The 21,747-nt window shown below is 43.0% G+C and overlaps 1 protein-coding gene across 1 annotated transcript in view; it reads right to left on the reverse strand.

Moving 5' to 3' along the window:
* The window catches only part of LOC144772911 (uncharacterized), a 2,519,762-nt gene that overhangs the window by 2,374,742 nt on the left and 123,273 nt on the right, over nt 1–21,747 (reverse strand). The window contains exons 3-4 of the mRNA XM_078657606.1: nt 5,809–5,907; nt 4,307–4,405 (exon numbers count right to left, since the gene is read on the reverse strand). The gene's annotated coding sequence lies outside the window, so the exon portion shown is untranslated. The remainder of the gene's footprint in view (nt 1–4,306; nt 4,406–5,808; nt 5,908–21,747) is intronic.

A 21,747-nucleotide genomic window follows, 5' to 3' on the forward strand; every position in this document is an offset into this window, starting at 1 on the left:
TAGGCATATTTTCCTCCTGTGCTGAGGACCAAGAATACTGGGTGTGGTCATGACGAGCTCAGCTGGTCATGAGCACAGGAGCACTGTACTGCATGACGAGCTGAGCTCGTCATGAGCATGGAAGAGGTTAATACTACATACAGTACAAAAAATAAAAACTAATATGAAAGGGAAACAAAGTCAAAAAGTACCATAGGAAAAATAGCATTTTTGCTTTTGGAGATAGAAAGACAGAATAAGAAGGAAAAAAAATTAGGAAGAAAGAGAAAGAATGGAAAAATAAAGAAAGAAAAAGAGACAGATATCTGCACTCACAAGCTATATACTGATAAAGCTGTCCAATGGCATTCTAATACAAAAAGACACACTAATCAGTAATAATCCTGTAATAAGTACATAATATAAAAGGAATGAACAGAGCAATCATGGCGGTTGAAAAACAAAGTTAGTGTCCTTGGCATGTAATGCAGAGGAAGAAATATAGTTAGTGAGAGGGGACCAAAAGACCTCTTACGAATCAGTTGTTGGGATGTGGTTACAAAGGCTCTATCTAACCTGTGGTGAAAACATAGAAGATTCCACCAGGCAGAAAAGGAGACTTTGGAGGCATCTTTCCAGTTCGATGTTATAACCTGAAATGCAATGTCAATAGATAAATCTATAAATGAGTCTATTTTGTGAGCACCCAACCAGCGCATAGAGGAACTGCCCAAAAATATAGAGGGAATGTCAAAATTGACAGTAGTTGAACAAATGAAGGCGATAGTCTTGCATACTTTTGTCCAAAAAATGAAGATATTAGGGCAAAGAAAGAAGGAATGGAGATATGTACCAGGAGAATTTTTGCAAGATCAGCAGTTAGAGGATAGGGAAGGAACACATTTAGAAATAGTCATAGAAGTTAAAAATAGTCTCTGATAAAAATAGTAGTGTTTGAGTAGTAATGGCATTGCATGAAATATGGTGAATCCGAGCCCAAATAAAGTCCCAGTGTGTATGGAGAAAGTGTGCTGTAGATCTGTTTCCCATAAATGTTCAATCTTGCTTTTGGGACGAGTAGAAGAAGGTAAAATAGGTATATGTAAATATGAGAAGCTCTAACAGAAGAGGAAGAAGGTAGCAATGGAATGGAGGAGTCAGGGAGAGAAGAAAAAAGTGTCAGAGAGAGTTGCACAGTTATACTCCGTCTTAAAGAATCAAACTTTGAGAGAGATGATTCGGATAAGTTATATCTAGACTGAAAATCCTGGAAAGAAAGATATTGCTTATTCTGTAAGAGGTGTTTAACCTGTAAGATACCTTTTAAAATCCAGTATTTCCAGAAAAGAGTGCGGTTGGAAACTTTGATGGATTTATTATGCCAAATAGAGGAATCCAAAAAGAACTGCAGAGGAGAACATGATTTGATGAGAATCGGATAAAAAGTAGATATGAAATAGTGAGATATTTTAAAAAATGAGGAGGATGTGCAAGATGCTCTAGCAAAGAGAAGGGAAATGGATGGATAATCGATTCCTCTAATTTATGCCATACTGATAAGGGAGGATCGTCTGATGGGGAAAAATAGGGTAAGACTTGTCGAGTTAGGATTGAGGAGCGATATTGGTGAAAATTGGGAAAGTTAACCCCGCCTCTATCTTTAGGAGCAGAGAGAGCAGAAATAGAGATACGAGCTTTTCGATTGTTCCAGAGGAATTTGCTCAATATACTATTAAGGTTCTTAATAAATGTTAAAGGAAACCGTATCGATAACATGGAAAGGTAAACATTAACTACCGGTAGCATCATCATCATCTTGGAAGTATCCAACCTACCCCACCATGACAAAAATAAACGGGACCATTTCTCCGCCATGGCAGAAATTTTAGATAAAACCTCGCCCAGGTTCAATTGAACAGTTGTAGCAATTGAATCAGAATATTTTATCGCTAAACGCGTAATGCAATTAGTGCTCCCTTTAAAATCCATCCCTTCAAACATGCTACTACGACAATATTTATTGAGCAGAAGGAACTTGGACTTCAACTAATATCTAGAAATGACAGCATACGAAGACAAAAGATCACCAAAAGGGGGCAAAGATGTAGAAGGATTAGAAATAAATAACAAAATATCACCAGCATAAGCAGTGAACTTTATTTCAATAGCTTTATGAAGAAAACTACGAAAGGAAGGAGAATTCCAGAGAAAATGAAGAAAAGGCTCAAGGGAACGAATAAAAAGTAAAGGAGACAAGGGGCAACCTTGCCGAGTGCCTCGTTGGAGAGTAAAATATTGAGATTGAAGGCAATTAACAAAAACCAAAGTAGTGGGAGAAGAATACAACAAACTAATAAGTGATAAAATGGTGAGGCATAATCCATGCCACTTAAGGGCACGCATCAGATAGAGCCAGTGAACACGATTAAAAGCTTTTTCCACGTCCAAGGTGATAGCTGCAGTTGGGGTAGTGCTTTTGAAGGCAAGATGTATGATGTTCAAAAAAGCCCTGGAATTATCCACAATCATTCTCCCCTTAACGAAACCCGTTTGCTCATAGCCAGTTAAATCAGGAATAACCTTATTAATACGAAGGGCAAGGACTTTAGTGAAAATGTTACAATCTAAATTGAATATAGAAATAGGGAACTAGTTAGCGCAGGAAGAGGGGTCCCTGCCTTTCTTAGGGATGAGACAGATCATAGCTTCCAGGAAGGATCCACGAGCTTCCTTGGATGACAAAAAGTATTGAAATAAATATAAAAGGTGAGGGAGCAAGAATTGGGAAAAGCAGGAATAAAATTCAGTAGTGAGGCCGTCTGGACCTGGAGATTTGTCCTTTGGAAGTAATGCTAAGGTGGATTTGATTTCGGAGAGGGAGAGGTCTTCTTCTAATATTTAACAGTCAGAAAGCTCGGAGGAGCACGGGGGAAGTGCATCTAAGAAAGAATCCAACGCTGCTTCAGAGGGGGAGGATTCTGGAGTGTAAAGCATCTTGTGAAAATCTGTAAAACAGCTTAATATTTCATTATCTTTGAAATTATCAATGCCACTGTTATCATTAATCTTCATCACCTTAGAGCATTAAGATTTAACCTTTAAATAATTTGCTAATAGCTTGCCAGCTTTGCTACGACCACCGTAGAATTTAGAGTTAATCTTGATTAAGGTGCCAGAAGCCTCCTCTGTCGATTTTTTATTGAAGGACATCTTAGCTTGAATTCGTAGTTTTATATTGTTCTCATTATTGGACGTGAAGTAGGCATGTTCTAGACGCTTGATAGAGGCTAATAGAGAAGCAGAATCTTTACTGCATTGCTTCTTTTTTGTCAATAATGAAACCTCTGGCCGTAGCCTTAAAGGCATCCCAGATAGTAGAAAAGGGAATAACCGGAGAGGCGTTCCTCAGGAAAAACTCTGGCAAGAACTCTTTGAAACTTTCCAGGAATTTAGGGTCCTTGAGTAAGTATTTTTTAAAGCGCCATCTACGTGATTTCGGGGAGGGTCTATGTTTTTTCTGAAACTGTTGCATAGAGAGTTGCAGAAAATTTCCCAGGTGTTTTGTGTCCAATCAGGGTAACATTAATGATTGACTTTTAGACAAGGTATTTTCCTCTGCTTTAGTATGGTGAGTAGTAAAGCTCACATCCAACTTTCATTATTCACTCATGTTAAACTCCTTCATCTGAATCTATCCATAAACCATGTATACTCAGCTGCCTTATTTATGCTTGTGTTATTTTATCTTACCAAACTCAATATGAATATTCCTCAATGTAACAAATGTAAACAAAAAACATATTCTCCATGGCCCTGTATTTTAATATCATTTGACCAATCACTTGTAAAATTATCTTTCTCATGATCGCAATATCATTATCCTTCTCATCTCATGCTAAAATCCTCCCTCTGAGTTCACTTGACCAATCTCTTCTCCATGAGAGATTTTTATATTTTATCATGAACCTTCTACTCATAACCTTCCTGTGTCTTTTCTTCTGGGCTTCAATTTACCAAGTCTCAGAATCTTGTCTCACCATAGTAATCAACCTGATTCTTCCATGTCAACCTTCTCTTCAACTTCCCACTTTCTGTCAGGTTTTATTCAATTGTAACCATATGTTCATCAGCAAACCCCCCAAGGCCAAGCCTTAACTTAGTAAAGATGTCGAAGAGCATTGTTTAACATCAACTGATAGAAAAAACAATTTGAGCAGTTAAGCAATAATTTAGCCAGGCTCTTATAGCAGTGACTACTAATTTGGTAACTGTGCATTATTATATAGTTCCTGAAATTAGAATAAAAAAGCAGAAGGTTACCACCAACCGAATTCTGGAGCAGCCTTCTTCACAGCAACGGGTATTTGCTCGGGTAACTCATTTTGTTCTTCCACGTCAATTGGATTTGGACGATGTTTTGCTTTTCCTTAAAGAAATTAGAGGAACAGATGGTAAACTCTGCTTTTATAGAAATCTGTAACCTAAAATAATGAAATCTTTGTAAAAGAAAATTAATTGATTTCTCCCTTTCCTTTGCTCCTACTTTAAAACTAAACCCTATCATTTAGCAATTCTGGTTCTCTTGTGTTTTTTGCTGAACAGCAAGTCATTTTTGGAATGTATCTGGAATGTTCCCTTTTGTCACCTACCACTCCATACATTTGTATTAAAAAGATCCAACGCTTTTAGATGGAGCTTTTTATAATCCTGCTCCCAGGCTCCGTAAGCACACACATATATGGCATCTACCAATGTTACAATGAAAGGAACACACATACATTTACTAGTACGGAGATAAAGAGACCATCACCTGGGTACACAGTGAGGCTGATTGGTGCTCATGGCCCAGACTTACTAACAGTTCCTGCAAGACAAAATAGCTACGAAAGTTGCTGGGCTGCATGTGAAAGGGAGAGACCTGGACTGCACCATGTTTACAAAGATAGGGTGCTCCATAGGTCTCTGCTTGCACAAAAGGCTGTCTAGCACCAACGCGTGCACTCTTCTACCGTGGTGCAAGAGTACCTACATTGTGGCCAAGATTGGTTTTTGTGCATAAAGATATACCATTCTGCAGGAATATAATTCTTAGAGGCTTATTCCTCTTTGCATGTGTACCTCAGAATGCAGCACACATGCAAAGAGGAAGTAACATTGAGAAATAAAGATATTTCTCCTTGTTGTGCCATGGTCGGGTTGGCGAACCATTTTGGCACAAACCCAGGTTTACTGACCTTAATAAATCTAGGTTTGCATCAAAATACTTGGTTGGATGCACAGGGACATCCGTGTCCCACCCACAAAACATCTCTCAGTCACAAGATACCAAAAGGTGCTGAGTTACTTTGCTCAAGAAAAGTGACATGAGGCCACGCACATATCATATTCTGTGGCTTTGGAAATGTCACCCAATCCCATGTGCTAATTTAAGTCGACTTGTATTAAGCAAGGACATATATTTTATTATGAACCTTCTACCAATAACCTTCCCGTGTCTTTTCTTCTGGGCTTCAATTTACCCAATCTCAGAATCTTGTCTCACCATAGTAATCAACCTGATTCTTCCATGTCAACCTTCTCTTCAACTTCCCACTTTCTGTCAGGTTTTATTTAATTGTAACCCATATGTTCATCAGCAAACCCCCAAGGCTAGCCTCAACTTAGTGAAGATGTCGAAGAGCATTGTTTAACATCAATTGATATTAAAAAAAAATAACAGTTAAGCAATAATTTAGCCGGGCTCTTATAGCAGGGACTACTAATTTGGTAACTGTGCATTATTCTATAGTTCCTAAAATTAGATTAAAAAAGTAGAAGATTACCACCAACCGAATTCTGGAGCAGCCTTCTTCACAGCAAAGGGTATTTGCTCGGGTAACTCATTTTGTTCTTCCACGTCAATTGGATTTGGACGATGTTTTGTTTTTCCTTAAAGAAATTAGAGGAACAGATGGTAAACTCTGCTTTTATAGAAATCTGTAACCTAAAATAATGAAATCTTTTGAAAAGAAAATTAATTGATTTCTCCCTTTCCACTGCTCCTACTTTAAAACTAAACCCTATCATTTAGCAATTCTGGTTCTCTTGTGTTTTTTGCTTAACAGCAATTTGTCGTTTTTGGAATGTATCTGGAATGTTTCCTTTTGTCACCTACCACTCCATACATGTGTATTAAAAAGATCCAACGCTTTTAGATGGAGCTTTTCATAATCCTTCTCCCAGGCTCCGTAAGCACACACATATATGGCATCTACCAGTGTTACAATGAAAGGAACACACATACATTTACTAGTACGGAGATAAAGAGACCATCACCTGGGTACACAGTGAGGCTGATTGGTGCTCATGGCCCAGACTTACTAACAGTTCATGCAAGACAAAATAGCTACGAAAGTTGCTGTACTGCATGTGAAAGGGAGAGAGCTGGACTGCACCATGTTTACAAAGATATGGTGCTCTATAGCTCTCTGCTTGAACATAAGGCTGTCTAGCTCCAAACCATGCGCTCTTATGCCGTGGTGCAAGAGTACCTGCATTGTGGCCCAGATTGTTTTTTGCATAAAGTTATACCTTTCTGCAGAAAAAGAAGTCTTAGAGGCGTATTCCTCTTCGCGTGTGTATCTCAGAATGCAGCACACATGCAAAGAAGAAGTAACATTGAGAAATAAAGATATTTCTCCTTGTAATGCCATGGTCGGGTTGGTGCACCATTTTGGCATATTCCCAGGTTACTGATTTTAATCATCCGTGTTCCAAACACATAACATCTCTCAGTCACAAGGTAGAAAAATGTGCCGAGTTACTTTGCGCATGAAAAGTGACATAAGGCCACGCAAATATCATATTCTGTGGCTTTGGAAATGTCACTCAATCCCATGTACTTCCTTAAGTCGACTTGTATTAAGCAAGAACAAGGCAAGTGCGTAATAAATCTTGGCCCATGTCCTCAATACAGGGTCAAGCATGCAATAATATGTCCCGCTGGAATTCCAATAACATTGGCCTTCTCAATAAAATTTGAAACAAAAACACCAGTTGTGAAAAAACTGTTCTATTCACCATCTTTGCCATGCAAATAAGTACTGAAGTGGTAATTAATACAAGCATGATGGGTGACTTCACGCTTTAAAGGAGAGAAAATAAATGAACAGGAAGGTTCAAAGTTATGATAATAAAAAAGCAACCAGGGAATAAATGGGCTGGACTGGTGGTGTGCCTTGGCAGGGCGATTGCCTGATGAATATTGTCATTCAAAATGTTGTCATATAATTAAAGTGTTTTATAATGGGAAGCCGTATAATATCCTCTCGATTGGTAAACTTTAGTGCAACTGACTTGGAATGTTTACATTACTACGATCAGAGATAATAAAAAAAAAAACAGACAACCAAGAGCTAGTCAATAGCCTTTTTATGTGCACCATAAAGGTAATGTCTCCACCAGCGTGCCGAGCAGTTGTGGGTATGAATAGGCGACCCCATGAAGAGTAAAAACATGAAAAAAATGATCCCAGACTGAAATAGCCTCGGTGACTGCTGGAGTTGTTGAGGGCATACACATTTTCTAGTGCCCTGAAGGATGCTTTTTATGAGTGCCTATGATTGTGTTGTGGTGGGCCTACAAACAAGTATTAGAGTAGTAGAATGTGAAACACCAATGAGTGGAAGGCAGTATGCTGGAGGAAACGTTGCTAAATAACTGCAAGACAATGGTGCAGAAGTGAAGAATTGTAAGCAGGCAACAGCAGGAGATTGGTTGAAAGGAACATTAGGTTCTAGTATGTGATTCAGGGAGTGGACATTCAAAGCTGTCATGAAGCAGCCAAATGAAAATTAAGAGTAACAGAAACAGTTTACAAAATAATGGCCGACGCATTCCCTTTGCTTAAATGGAATGGGGAAGTGCAGAATAGCAGTCCGTCCCAGAGAGAGAAATGAAAAAACGGAGGAACTGCAAACAGATAAGAGAGCACATGTGAGGAGTTGGGTGTAATGAGATAGAGACTGTGACATGCAACAGATTTAGTACTGGAGGGAGGTGTGGGAGGGTAAACAGATGAGTAATGTTGAGGAATGGCGATAGAGGAGGGAGGGAAAGAGAAAGAGACGTGAGTCAGGAAAAGTAGGATAGGGAGAGGGGAGAGATGAAGCTGAGGATGGAAGTGGGAGAGGAGAGAGTGTGGAGGCTAGAATTAACCTTCTGTCATTAAAGAATAAGTTACTTACCTTCAGTAACGTCTTCTCTGGTAGAGACAGGATCTAGCCACAGATTCCTTATTTTAGAATTCTCCCCAGGCACCACGCTGGATGCGGAAACTGGATCCAGAAAGTCTGCGCATCGGTAGAGGGTCCATACCGACTCCTCCTCTGGACATGACATCAAAGGAGTCTATATAAGCCCTACCCTGGTGCGCTGACGCCAGTTTCTTCTGTGACATAGAGCCACCTATAAAAACGGAGTGCCAAAAAAGAGACATATTTGTGTCAAAAAATTACGAAGTCCAAAAGAAAGGCACAAGCATAAGAATGCCAAGAAAGGGATTTTGTAGTGGGGGCGTTAGAGAGCCCACGGCAAGATGGCCGCACTATAGTGCAGCTGGGCTGGCCGTGAGCGAACAACGCATTATAATCCTGCTTCAAAGCCAGAGAAGCAGCATGAAATCGTGTGGAGAGCCCGTGAAAATACCAAGGGAGCACGAAGAAGCCAAAAAGAATTGCCAAAATCAGCACCCTGGTGTCATAGAGTGAGGCATTCCGAGATGGCTGGACTAATGGCGGCTGATCCGTAACAGCTGCAAGCGCAACGGGAATCAGGCCTGCGGAGGTAGGCGGTAACCAAGCTGCTCTATGGCGCTCTCGTCGCCTGCAACATCGCACCACGGTACTAGGGCGGGCTGGCCTGAGCAGAGACAGATCAACATGCTCCAACACGCTGGCGGTGCTAACAGAAGTAAGTTGCGCAACACCCTGCCCTGGCCCCACCACGTTGCATAACACCCCAACACGGGTGAGAGAGCACAAATCTGAAAAATGTATAAGTGCACCATATTTACAAGCACGTAGTTAGTTTAAACATGTTTTTGCACACAAGTGTTTTATTTCTAGAAGTGAAATATACAGAGTGTCCTATATTCAGTAGTGAAATGTATAGAATGTTTAAGTAGAGTAACGATAATCATAACTGTGTGAGACTAATGTAGAAATGTTGGAATGAATATGAAAACCTCACGTTCTCATGTTAAAGGAATCATGTAATGAGTTAAGTGGAAACTTGCAATCCAGTATATTGTGTAGGCCTCATGGCAATTCACAGAAAATCTAAACGTGCTGCTAAAATAATGTGAGGTGGGGTTAACGTGGTTCTTCCAAAATTGTATTATCGAATTAGTATGGGAATATATGCTTTATAGATGTGTTGCTTTAAGAAACGTATGTTAGTTAAGAATGCTGTTTAAATCAAGAAATGTTTTAGAGTGCAGGGACCCGCTTCATGTAAATCAAGTAGGCCCGAACTGATAGTGATGTTCCTTTGAACTGAAATGTGCTCATTAGAGGAGAAGTCGAGAGGTGCCAAGTACTGTGCTTTCCATAATGCTTTATGACCTATAGATATGGTGGAGTTTGGAATTTGAGGCCCACTGTGGGACGGCCTGTATGTATGCAGGTGCGAGGGGTCCTAATCAGTCGAAATGAATAGAGCCTTGTTCAGTGGCGCTTGGCGCAGGCCTGTAGGAGTCTTCAGGAATTTCAGGGGGTATCGGCGCACTGGAGAAGAAGCCTGGGAACCAAGGTCAACTTTAACGAGGGTCTTGAAGAGTACCATCATGGAGTTTACCGCGCAAAGATGTACCACGTGAGGGGCGTCCCAAGGGGCGTTCCTATTGGAAATGTGATTTGGTATTAGGGAAAGTGACCCGGGAGGAGAGTAGAGCAGATGATTTTGGGAGCCTAAGGAAGCGGATGGGTAGGCAGATAGGCTGATCAGGAGAGACCCATTACCAGAGAAGAGACAAAGAGAAGTGCGTGATCTTCTTAGGAAGTCACCACGGCTGACACCTAGAGGGGTAAAGATCTTGTTAAGTAGGGATGTCACTTAGTGTAGTGTAGGGACAGACTAACCTTAATTTTCTTTTCTGTAATGACTTTGAGGTTGCAACTTGTATCCATTTTGGCAACGCTCATGATATTCGAAATTGTACTCATTATTCTGTTTTGTAGACTTAGACTATTCAAAGAATTCATGTTCATAGTGATACCAGTTTATCTTTTGAATCTCATCTTAAGAAGTTTGTATCTTCAGTTATCTTTGACTTTATATTAAATCTTTGAAACTTAATCCTGGTCAGTGGTCATTTAGAGTGGTGTAAGTTCTTAATTGATTGACCTATTGTTAGATTACCTTTTACTCAATGACAGGTACCAACGATCCAGTCGACTTGGTTTGGGATCTGGTAAGGTAACTAGTAACCAGTAATCCCGCGTTAACAGTTGGTAGCAGAGTTAGGATGGTTATCTTCTTGAGGAAGGTAATCTAGAGAGGTTAGTTTACCCCAAGGCCCCTAGACGTCGAGAGACGAGCAGCGGAAGAATCGTGCGCCGAAGGTGCAGACGGTGCGAGAAAAGCAGCAGTATCGGAGGAGAGTGAGTATAACAAGGGTCATGCGTGAACAGATTGCGGTGTTCTGTGTTGTATTTGTATTGTAATGTCTTGCGGAGTTGAATGCCTGTAGTGTGAATGAGGGAAGGTTGTGAGCGCGCGCAACCTGGTAAACTGGTTACCTGGTAAACGGGTGACTGGTGAAATCTTAAGTTCAGGCCAGAGCTTAAGTGGTTTTGGGTGTATCGAACATCCAGGGTAGTTGTCGACCATAGTACGGAGGTCACGAGGTACCACTGACCGCCGTGGGACCGAGATAGGGGGAGTGAAAGAGTGAGTGTATGAGTAACGGACGCTGGTCGAAAGTTACTGTGTGCGAGTAACCTATCAGTGCAAGTTAGGGTGACAACTACAGGAAGGACTGTGGGCGTACAGTCAAGAAAAGTGATCGCTTGGACGGAAGTAATCATTTTTCAGAGTATGAATGGGACGCGTGCATGACCGAGGAGACGAGCTGAGAAAGGAGGGGAACTGCTGCGAAGGGGGACGGGTGACGTCGGCTAGAGCCGCGCTGTGATCGAGCGGTTGGTGTGACGTTAGCGGGAGCCGCGCTCTGATTGGGCGGCTAGAGTGACGTAGGAGGAAAGCCGCGCTCGGATAGGCCGGTTAGTGAGAATAGCACGGTGATTGGTGGATTGTCATCAGGAAGTAAACAAACGCGGAGAAAAAGAGAAATCATGAAGTGTTTTAAGTGTTTGAAAGGGATTTTTAAAAGAAAACGAAGTGAACATTATTACGGGGAAGAGGCTCCGCCGGAGGGTACACCTGCTCATTATATGGCAACGAATGTGGGACTGCATACCATATTATGGATTGGGGCTTGGAATAAGCTTACGGAAGGGAATGAGGAAATGCAGTTCCCGAAGTACGGGACGTTTAAATTAGAGGTGTTACATCGGCTAAAAGCAACTATGTCCTCATTGAAACCCTCACCTAGACCTACACAGTTTGAGGCCCTTAATGCATGGATTAGGGCGGCACACGACAGAAATTTGAACAGGCGTCAACAAAGACTGACGCGATCGGTAAGAGCAGTGCGAGATTCTAAATGGGATGAGGAGGCAAAGCGTTGGAGGGTACAGGCTATTGAGGTGGAAAAAATGTATCCGATGAGGGAGGTGGTAGGAGGAGGAAACCTCATGGAAGAAGACGAGGAAAGCGAATCGGAAGACAATCTGATAAACAGATTGTTAATGGATAGACCACCTCCGAGAGTTGGGGTGATGGAAGATAGAGGGCTCGCAAGGGAAGATGGGGCTGCCATAGAGGGGTATACACCACTCCCTATATCGGAATGGACACCTATCAAAGGTGGGGAAATACCTCAAAACAACACTGTACAGAGTGTGGTGGGAAGGTTTGTGGTGCAGAAAACGCCAACCACCGAAAGGGTTGAGTCTGTTGGATTGCCAGATGCTCTTCAAGTGCCTGTTACCATAGGACCCATAGTATCGATCTATAACCCTGAGAGAGACAGAGAGGAAGAACAGAGGCAATCGGATAAAGAAAGGATTGAGATGGAAAGGAGGAATAATGTGACAAATGCATGGAAACAATTGCCAGGATCGGTAACGTGGAATACCCCATTAGACACAACTGTCGGTCCCAATTCAGGACAGGGAGGTCCGAGAGGACCAATGGATCTAAGGGGACCGCGGCCAAGGCCCTATTCAGAATTAAGAGCTGATTTGAGGGAGTGGGACGGGTCCGCAGTATCCCCCAGTAACAGGACAAGATCAGAACCAGAGTGGGAAACCAGGGGCAACGGGACTGTATCTCATTGTGGGGCCAGCGAAAGTAGTCAGGGCCGGGAAGGCCAAAGTCAGGAGAACAGAGGGGTTACACGTCCTACGGATGAGAGGGAACAGCAGGAGCAAAATAGTAGGAGTGTAGAGTGTGAGGAGATGTCCCGTCTCTGGGAGAAAGGAGGAGATCAGATGGTACAGGCTTTTCAGAATAGGTTTAGGTGCCTTCATCATGTACTCGGGGAAGACGTCCAACATTGGAGGAAAGAGAACAGTGATAGATCCCGCCATGCCTCGAGTAATCAAGAATCACAGGGAAATAGTGAGGAAAGGGGGAGCAATGGAATGCCGTACTATATATCCAGAGAAAACAGGCAGAACGGGGAAGGTGGGAAAATGAGAAACAAGGAAGTATTTCACCATCCACCCCGAGAGGATGGAAAGGCATGGGACATAGAGAGATGGGAACAGGGGAGGACTCCCTATAACTCACCAGTGCCTAGGCGCCGGACTAGGAGCTGGGACGGGAGGGACGTGGAAGGAGCATCTGGAGCCGAGGTACTGAAGGCTGCGATAAAGGTTAAAAGGCTTGATGTCTCCAGTCTAAAATCCGATCTAGATGAGATTATAGAAGGGACGGTGCCTTTAGAAAGGATCGATTTGTACGAAAAAGATGAGCTGCTGTTCATAGCGAAGGATATTACTAGAAGAGCTAGAGCGTTTCATGAGAAACTGACTAATTTGGCAGACAGGTATGCTGTAGATTTATCTAGGACGAGGGCATTGCAGAGTAACCACAGATTGCAGTACTCAGACCAAGACCTAGATGAGAAGAGGACTACCGGATTAAAAACACACATAAGAGAGTTGGTATCAGGAATAAGAGTGTGGAGAGAACTGGATAAATGGGAAGAAAGGTGGTCGAAAAAGGGCACAGTTAGACGAAGTACAAATGTGATGACCCCCGTGGGAAGGGTAATGCAGATGGAGGCATTCCCTTTGCGAGAAATATCAAACGGAAATTATGTACATGTGCCCTGGAGTAGAGGAGACTTAGCTGCATTTACCAACTCATTTCCGAAGTTAAGGGACAATCCAGTAGAGTGGTATAAGCAGGTAGAAAGGTTTGTAAAGATCTCGAAAGTATTGTGGATTGATTTGAACACGTTGTTTGACATTGTGGTCCCATCTGATTTGTGGACCCCGTGCAAGACTAGTGTTGAATGGCCAAATACTGAACCAGTGAGGGATGCTCGAACTAATGGACCGTCCGAGATTGTCATGCGAAAGTATGAAAGGGTAATAGCTTGGCTGAAAGATAAGGTACCACCTCAGGATATAGATTGGGTGAAAATAGACCGAACGAGACAAGAACCGAAAGAGACCGTTCATGAGTTCTATGAGAGGTTGTTGAAAACATTCAAACAATATAGTGGACTCGATGTAATGGATCCCAAAGATATAGGACAGTTTGTGTCTAAGTTTGTTTTGGGGTTTGAGACCTGATATTTGTTTAATGATTCAGCAACATTTAATTTGCTGGCAAAACAAACCACTAGATGAGATCCTACGTTATGCGAGATACTGTAGTGACGAAATAGATTCTAAAGCCAAGAATCTAAAGGAGAAATTGATGGTGGTGCAAATGCAGTCAGCCGGGAAGGGTGGACAGCAGAAGCAGGGAATGGGACGAAAACCAAACGGTCAGAACAAAGATAATGAAGAAGGCCAGAGACCTAGGGTAGACTTTGCCACTCTAAAGAAAACGACAAAGTGCCACCAGTGTCATCAGGTGGGACATTGGCGACGCGAGTGTCCCTTTAACCCTGAAAATGGAGAGCTAGAAGTCGAAGAGCAGGTTCAGGAGGTTCCAGCTCCAAAGGTATCAGGTACAGGAAGCAAGGGGGCCAAAGGGGGGACTTCGGCTCCACGAGCCCAGTTCCCACAACCACCGAAAATATCGACAGGAGGAAAGGTCTTCAAACAAATGCCTCTCTTTATCGAGGAAGAAAAGTGTTATTACATAGATCCATTGACAGGACAGCGTGTGAGTAGTGAGGAGGACTGCACCCTCGGGGCAGTCTTAGAAGTGGATCAAAGAGGGCCGTTTGTTGAGGCAGAAGTGGCAGGGTGTCCCACAACGTTCTTAGTGGATACTGGGGCTACTCGATCAACTCTGAGGTCAGCGGTGGTTCCAGACTTGCCGATGTCAGGGGAAACAATTCAGGTGGTAGGAGTCGCAAACAAAAGGCTGACTAGTCCCTTGACAGAACCAGTGTCTGTGAAGATAGGAAACCATATGAACGAGCATCAGTTTGTGGTTTGTGACTCGAGTCCGGTATGTCTGTTAGGAAGGGATTTGTTGTGCAAATTGAACTGCACAATATACTGCACCCCGCAAGGAGTGGAGGTACAGACTACGGACGATGATGCTACTTTCCAGGTGGCCAATTCAAAATCCTGTGTAGAATTATATCCTACTCTGACAGTAGAAGATCTTCCCCAAGACTTAAGAGATGCAGTGGCGTCAGAGGTATGGGATTTCACAGGAGAAGAAATAGGATTGATTAAAGGGGTAGAACCGGTAAAAATACTGGTAAAACCAAATGCCGAGTTTCCAAGAACGCCTCAATACAAATTGTCCCAGGAAACGATTGCAGGAATAAAACCTGTGATCGAGTCAATGATACAGCAGGGAATACTGGAAGAAATTGTGGGTAGTCCTTGTAACTCCCCGATTATGGGTTTGCAGAAACCTAGTGGGAAATTTAGGATAGTGCAGGATTTACGAAAAATTAACAACATAGTCGTTTCATGTTGTCCCGTGGTACCGAATCCATCAGTGATACTGTTTCAAATACCATGTCAAGCAGAATGGTTTACAGTGATAGATCTTTGCCAGGCTTTCTTTTCAATCCCATTGGATGAAGAGAGCAGATATCTTTTCGCTTTTAAAATGGAAGATCGCGTTTTAACATGGTGTCGAATCCCACAAGGATTCACAGACAGCCCATCTATCTTCAACCAGTTGTTGAAAAAGAATCTCGAAAATCTAGTACTGCCCCAGAACTCGGTTCTGGTCCAATACATAGATGACCTACTTTTTGCGTCAGAGACAGAGGAAGCCTGTAAAGCAGACTCAATCGCCTTACTGAACCATTTAGCTGAAAATGAACATAAGGTATCTCCGAACAAGTTACAGTATTGTCTGACTGAAGTGCAGTATTTGGGACACCGGTTAGAAAAAGGAAAACGCAAAGTGTCCCCAGAGAGGATTGAGGCGATAATGAAGATGAATGCGCCTACAACACAGAGAGAAGTTAGAATGTTCTTAGGAATGGTGGGTTACTGCCGACAGTGGATAGTCAACTTTTCACTGAAAGCAAAGCCCTTACAGAAACTGACGCACAAGGAGGTGAGTGATCCGGTACCATGGGACGAAGAATGTCTGGTGGCGTTCTTGCAGCTGAGAGATGATTTATGTCGTGCCCCGGCTCTGGGAATGCCCGATTACGAGAAATCATTTTCACTCTATTGCTGTGAGAGAGAGGGATGTGCTTTGTCAGTCTTGGCACAGACCCACGGAAATGCCCGTAGGCCAGTTGCATATTTTTCGGCTACGTTAAATCCAGTAGCCGCAGCGTTGCCCGGATGTCTCAAATCCGTTGCTGCAACGGGTGTCAGCATTGAAAGGAGCGAGAGTATTGTGATGGGACATCCAGTAGTGGTGTATGTACCACATTCAGTTGAATTGTTAATGACCAGGACGAAGACGCAGCATCTGACCAATAGTAGGCTCACGCGCTACGAGCAAGTTATTCTTGCCGCGGAGAACGTGACACTTAGGAGATGCTCTGTCTTGAATCCTGCTACTTTGATGCCATTACCTACTGTAATAGAAGGCGAAGGATGTGAAGACCACGATTGCCTTGATGTGACTGAACTATGCACGAAACCCAGACCAGATATTGTAGATGAGCCGTTGTCTGACCCTGATGAGATTTATTTTGTTGATGGCTCATGTTTAAGAGACGATACTGGTCGGTTGAGAGCAGCTTATGGTGTTTGTACCATTACTGGAGTTGTAGAAGCCGCTTGCCTGGAAGGAGTACATTCCGCACAGGTAGCAGAAATCATTGCCCTAACTCGTGCCTGCATAGCAGGAAACGGAAAGAGAGTCACCATATACACTGACAGCCAATATGGTTTCGGTGTGGTTCACGATTTCGGGCAGTTGTGGTCTCAGAGAGGTTACATGACCTCCTCTGGTTCGCCCATTCGAAATGGAGAATTTGTGCGATTGTTGTTAGAAGCATTGCAAGGTCCAGTTGACATTGCAATAGTAAAATGTGTAGCTCATACTAAGAATACAGATTTTGTGTCACAAGGCAACAGATACGCTGACGAAGTCGCACGTTATTGTGCGGAACAAAATTATTCTTTCTCAAAGGTGGAAATAGAAGGTGCAGAAGAAAAGACAGAATTGAGCATGATGTTAGAGACCGTGGATACCTGGGAAGATTTAAGGGTAATGCAGGAGAACGCACCAGAAACTGAGAAAAAGGCATGGGAAACAGCAGGTTGTGTGCGAAGTGAAATGGATTTTTGGGTTTCAGCAGATGGGAGGGCTGTGTTACCTGAAGAATTAGCTAATCCAATGGCGAGAGAAATACATGGTCCAGTGCACCTAGGAAGAGATGCTATGATGAGAGTGTTTAGGCAAACTTGGTATTGCCCAAAATTTAGAATAGCAGCAGAATCAGTATGTAAGCGATGTGTTACCTGCCAACAACTGAACGTAGGCAAACGGACACCAGTCACACTGAGTCACATTGGGAGGTCGGGGGGGCCTTTCAATAGAATGCAACTAGATTTCATTGAAATGCCAAGAGTTAACCGCCTTAGATATGTGTTGGTGATTGTATGCGTATTTTCCAGATGGGTTGAAGCGTACCCTACACGCAGGTGTGATACACTCACAGTGGCTAAATTATTGCTCAGGGAGTTGATACCGCGCTTCGGGGTGCCTGCCTCTCTGGAATCAGACAGAGGAAAACATTTTAACAGCGAAATAGTGAAGATGTTGTGCTCCACTCTAAAGATTGATCAAAAACTGCATTGTAGTTATCGACCAGAAGCTTCAGGAATTGTGGAACAAGTGAACGGCACCCTGAAGAATAGACTGGCTAAAGTAGTGGCATCCACATCTTTGAGGTGGCCAGATGCTCTTCCTTTAGTGCTCATGAGTATGCGCAGCACCCCTGACAGGAGGACAGGTCTCTCCCCACACGAGATTCTGATGGGGAGGGCCATGAGACTTCCCACGGTTCCAACTGCTGCCCTGTTGAATATTACAGATGATCTGATCTTGGATTATTGTAAAGGACTGTCTGACGCCATCCATTCTGTGTCCCTTCAGGTGCATGCGGCTGAAGTTCCAGCATCGAGGAACCTGTGTCATGACCTGAACCCAGGAGACTGGGTGTTGGTCAAGAAGCATGTCCGGAAGAACTGCCTAGATGTTCGCTGGCGTGGGCCCTTTCAGGTAATCCTGATCACGAACACCGCGGTGAAGTGCGGGGGGCTGCCAAATTGGATCCATGCATCCCATACTCGAAGAGTTCCAGCACCCCTAGAAGAAACAGCTCCTATCCCAGACGAAAGTCCAGAAGTGGAAGGAGAGTCACAAGAAGGGATCGAAGCAGCTATGGGGGTGTCGGAAGAAGTTGGGAACGCATCGGATCCAGACGAAGAGCGAAGACAGGACGGCAGTGAGACTGAAGACGCAACTGAAGGAGAGAGTAGCAGTGAATACGATTCAGACACAGATCCGTACCAGAGCGATCAAGAACCGAGTGTGAGGACGAGAAATAGGAGAATAAGGCTTGGAGCTGCCACTTGGCCGGAAAGAAGAAGGAGGCTAAGTTTAAGGTCAGCCCAGGAAGAAACACTTGCTCCTATATCCGAAGACTCGGATCCAGAAGAAGAAACCCAGGATCAGGCCGAGGAGGGTCTTAGAAGATCAAGGAGGGTGCGAGTGCCTAGCAGAAGGTACTCTACTCCCGATTGGACCTACCTCGTTGCAGATGTCTGTGGGACACAGAACCGGGAGGGTCAGGGAAGTGAACCTGGTCAGAACTGACCCGATCATCACAGTACAAATACTATTCCTGCTACCGGGGGCGGAGACCGAAAGGTTGCTGACACTCAACATCGTCTATCCTCCTCTTCTAAGCGGAATAAGAAAATTGATTTTAGAGACAGTTGATTTTCCGGTTTGCTGTTCACGATATCCAGTATTGGAGGGAACTCTTCTTCGGTTAGAAATGCTTGAGCGAGTAGTGGAAGTTCTTGGAGCGCTCATTGTTTTGGACTAACACTTTGTTGCAAAAAGACTTTTTGAAAGGACATCATTAAAATTACTGCAAGATAACCTAGCGCCGAGTGGAAGAAGAAAAAATGGTAGGGGTTTCCTTTTAGCGGATGGAGAAGGGCTAGGGTTGTCTGTTTTCTACAGGACTTTAAACTGTTGTGCGGAGAAAATTGTCAGCTTCTCAGAGTCCAAAGAAAGAGACATTGTTTTAAAGAAAGACTTTGTTCAGAGAGAAGGAGAAGTGAATGCTGGAAGAACGTCAAGAGCTACACTGTTTGAGAACATGGAGGCTGGCAACCCGAACCGCAGGGCAAAATGTATAGTTGGCACACTGTTAGGAGTAGTGATTTCCCTGATAGTTTTAGTGGTTACTGTCTCATACATAGTGGGACACGAGAGGGATGCAACGGCAGTCAGGGAAGTCAAGGGAGTGTCAACACCGAGAACTAGTACTGTTAATTATAAGGGAAACATCAATGATAAAGACAAAGCGTTGTTAGATGCAGAAATAAAAAAGTTACACACAGACGAGTCACAGGGAAATTTCAGGTCAAATGCTTATGCCAAATTGCTTTATGAGTACATTGATGTCATGGAGGCGAAGAATTGCTACGTTTGTATGCAGTTACCAGCTTCTGTGGATGAGGGTATCAGATACCATCATCTTCCATTGACATATGGAATCACATGCGGTTTGTTGTTGAGCATATTCTATGGACGAGAAGGATTCGAGTATTATTTCTCGAATTTCGACTCGACATTGCCAGAGGTTCCAAATTACAAGCATTTAAACAAGTGGGACTATTACAAGAGTGAAGACAGATTACAGAAATGGTTTCTTCCCTGGAGAACGATAGACACATCACATGCTCGAAGAAATAATCTGACTTGTCAAGTATCAGAAATTGAGAAGAAGTTTATAGGGCAGGTGGATACTCGATACAGGAGGCAGAATATTCAGAAAGCTTCAGGACATTGGGAGACAGATTGGACCAAAGAGGAAAGGGAACACCAAAGGAAGGGTAGCAAGGGTCCATATGCTCTAGACAAAGAGAAAAGAGGGAAACTATGTATTCATAGAAGTTCTTCCTATTATGAAAATTTGTTTGTAGGGGAAGTTAGTTGTGAACATGCTTTCCAGTTGGAGTATTACTCCAAGGACTTTTTGAAAGAAATGCAAGCCATACCAAATGTATATTTTGTGTGTGGAAGAAATGCCTATGTGAGATTACCAGATAATTGGTATGGTTCATGCTATTTAGCGATTGTCTTTCCCAAAATATACCATGCTGAGGATTTAGAGACAACAAAGAGAGGAAAACAACCTAGGGGAAGAAGAGACCTTGCCGCTGAAGAAGTGGTTGGAGATGTATTTGGGGTGGTATTTCCATTTTTGGGATTGATACTGAATGACATTAAGATCAGAAGATTAGCTACAGTCGTAGATAGGCTATCTGCCAGTACTGCTAGATCATTAATGCTGGTGGAAGGTGAGATGCAATCGATTAGGGCAATGGTTCTTCAGAACCGACTTGCTTTAGACGTTCTGTTAGCTAAAGAGGGAGGAGTCTGTAAGGCTTTGAAGGTCCAGGAGTGCTGCACTTACATTCCGGACAGTTCAAAACCTCTAGAGAAATACATACGAAACATCACTGCAATTCACCATGAAATTGAGGATCTGACAAAGGTCAACGTGTGGGAAAAAGTAGGTCATGGAATGGGTAAAGTTGGAGGTTGGTTTGCCAACATAGGAAAGGGTATCGTTTGGTACATACTGAAACCCATCATCATAATTGTGATTTGTGTAGTCACTTTGTGGGGATTGGTGCGTCTGTATCAGTGGTATAGAGCAAATAGGTTGCAGAGATCTATGAGAAAACAGGAGAGAAAGTTGACAGCGATGCAGGATACTCAATACAGGAGTCTGAAGGCATTAGAGACAATGAAAAGGGGTGGCACTGCCACGACTTCACTTTGAAGGGTTCTACATTTTTGTAATGGTGTTTTGATGGTGATGACCCCTGAAGGTCATCAAAGGGGGGATTGAGAGAGCACGAATCTGAAAAATGTATAAGTGCACCATATTTACAAGCACGTAGTTAGTTTAAACATGTTTTTGCACACAAGTGTTTTATTTCTAGAAGTGAAATATACAGAGTGTCCTATATTCAGTAGTGAAATGTATAGAATGTTTAAGTAGAGTAACGATAATCATAACTGTGTGAGACTAATGTAGAAATGTTGGAATGAATATGAAAACCTCACGTTCTCATGTTAAAGGAATCATGTAATGAGTTAAGTGGAAACTTGCAATCCAGTATATTGTGTAGGCCTCATGGCAATTCACAGAAAATCTAAACGTGCTGCTAAAATAATGTGAGGTGGGGTTAACGTGGTTCTTCCAAAATTGTATTATCGAATTAGTATGGGAATATATGCTTTATAGATGTGTTGCTTTAAGAAACGTATGTTAGTTAAGAATGCTGTTTAAATCAAGAAATGTTTTAGAGTGCAGGGACCCGCTTCATGTAAATCAAGTAGGCCCGAACTGATAGTGATGTTCCTTTGAACTGAAATGTGCTCGTTAGAGGAGAAGTCGAGAGGTGCCAAGTACTGTGCTTTCCATAATGCTTTATGACCTATAGATATGGTGGAGTTTGGAATTTGAGGCCCACTGTGGGACGGCCTGTATGTATGCAGGTGCGAGGGGTCCTAATCAGTCGAAATGAATAGAGCCTTGTTCAGTGGCGCTTGGCGCAGGCCTGTAGGAGTCTTCAGGAATTTCAGGGGGTATCGGCGCACTGGAGAAGAAGCCTGGGAACCAAGGTCAACTTTAACGAGGGTCTTGAAGAGTACCATCATGGAGTTTACCGCGCAAAGATGTACCACGTGAGGGGCGTCCCAAGGGGCGTTCCTATTGGAAATGTGATTTGGTATTAGGGAAAGTGACCCGGGAGGAGAGTAGAGCAGATGATTTTGGGAGCCTAAGGAAGC

Source organism: Lissotriton helveticus, chromosome 8, assembly GCF_964261635.1.
Source record: "Lissotriton helveticus chromosome 8, aLisHel1.1, whole genome shotgun sequence".
NCBI lineage: Eukaryota > Metazoa > Chordata > Amphibia > Caudata > Salamandridae > Lissotriton > Lissotriton helveticus.